At 44.7% G+C, this 1,993-nt stretch overlaps 1 non-coding gene across 1 annotated transcript; it reads right to left on the reverse strand.

The window, feature by feature from the left end:
* Positions 1-748: 748 nt before the first annotated feature.
* Positions 749-855, reverse strand: LOC118486972. Its single transcript, XR_004880138.1, has one exon. It is a non-coding gene; the product is annotated as a small nucleolar RNA R71 (small nucleolar RNA).
* Positions 856-1,993: the final 1,138 nt, after the last annotated feature.

Consider the following 1,993-nt stretch of genomic DNA (forward strand, 5'->3'; position numbering starts at 1 on the left):
GTCGGACACGGGCCGTGCCCAGCATCGTTACTGGCAGTTTTTAGTTTTCCAAGTTACAGAAGGCTGACCACGGGGCCGTGTTGGTGCAACACGGGGTCGTGTCCAACTTCCAGTAACTGGGGTCTGGAAAATATTAACTGAAACTCCGACCACGGGCCGTGTTCGCTGAACACGGGGCCGTGGTGAACCTTCTGACCAGCATTCTTTTCTGTTTTTATTGCAGGACTTGGAACCCGACGCCAATCTTACATAGTGTATGAGCTCCAGTTCTAATAAGGACATAAAGGAACCTCTAGAAGAACCCGAACGCTTTCTCAGAAAAAGATTAAAAGCTAAAAATCAAAAGAAGGTTTCGGGTGATCCACCTCCAATGGCGGACCAACGTACCCTCATGGATTATCTACGACCTACCGTAGGTAACCTAGGCGCCGCTATCAATGCTCCGAATGTCGAAGCTAATAACTTCGAACTTCGGCCGCATTTGATACAAATGCTCCAAAACTCCGCAACCTTCCACGGGCTTGCGGACGAGGATCCCCATCTACATATCACCAATTTCTTAGAAATATGTGATACCTTTCGGATCAACGGAGCATCAAATGACGCCATCCGCCTCCGTATGTTTCCTTTCTCACTGAAAGACCGAGCAAAAGCTTGGCTCAACGCCCTCCCAGCTGGATCGGTAAACACCTGGGATGAACTAGTCCAAAAATTTCTATATAAGTATTTCCCTCCCGCTAAAACTGCTAAATTAATGACTGAAATTAATACATATTCACAAGAGGACAGGGAATCCTTATATGAAACTTGGGAAAGGTTTAAGGAGTTATTACGCAAGTGTCCGCATCACGGCCTTGCGATATGGCAACAAGTATCCACTTTCTATAATGGATTGTTGCCACACACAAGGCAGACACTTGATTCTAGCTCCGGGGGACTTTTAGGTAATCGACGCCCACACGAAATATATAATCAAATTGAGGAAATTGCTCAAACCAATTTTCAATGGCACACCCCTCGGGGAAATAAATCTATTGCCCCGGGCGCCCATAAGGTCGATGAAAGCACTTCTTTACAAGCCCAAATCGAGGTCCTTTCTTCAAAGATAAAAAAGTTGGAAATGACAAAAACAGTCTCGGTTATGGCTTGTGAAGGGTGTGGTGGGTCACATGAAAATTGGAGTTGTATGAAAGAAACGGACGATCAACAAGAAATGGTAAACTACATTGATAATAGACCTAGGCCGTCGGGTCCCCCAACGGGAACTTACAACCAAGGATGGCGAAACCACCCAAACCTTGGTTGGAGGGAACCCGGCAATAGTAGTAACCAACAAACCCAACGAACAAACTTTCAACAACCAAGAAATGAGTCACAAAATTTCACTCAACAAAGTGGACGAGAAAGGCTCGAAGATACTACATCTCGCCTCATCTCCGACACTGAAAAGAAAAACTCGGAAAGATTTCTACAATTAGAATCAAATTTTAGAAATCAACAAGCTAGCATTCAAAACATAGAAAAACAATTAAATCAAATAGCTCAAAATTTTGCCGAGAGACCGCAAGGCGCATTACCTAGCAATACCGAAACAAACCCAAAAGCGCAAGTTCACCTCATCACGCTACGAAACCGCACCGTAGGGCCTGCAGAAGCGCCACCACCAACAGAAGAAACAGTACCCACACCTCTGCAGGAGAAGAACTCCCTTCCGTCACCAGAGCCTACCAAGGCTCCTCGAGTTCCATACCCCGGTAGGTTAATTCGTCAAAAGACCAATGAGCAATTCGCAAAGTTCGAAAGTCTGTTAAAACAATTGCATGTCAATATTCCTTTTATCGAGGTCCTAACCCAAATGCCCAAATACTCTAAATTCATGAGGGACTTCCTTACGCATAAAAAGAAAATTGAAAATTTGCAATTAGTCAATTTAGGCGAAGAATGCTCTGCACTCGTGCTCAATAAACTTCCCCAAAAGAAAATCGATCCCGGA

This window comes from Helianthus annuus, chromosome 14 (assembly GCF_002127325.2).
Source record: "Helianthus annuus cultivar XRQ/B chromosome 14, HanXRQr2.0-SUNRISE, whole genome shotgun sequence".
Taxonomy (NCBI): domain Eukaryota; kingdom Viridiplantae; phylum Streptophyta; class Magnoliopsida; order Asterales; family Asteraceae; genus Helianthus; species Helianthus annuus.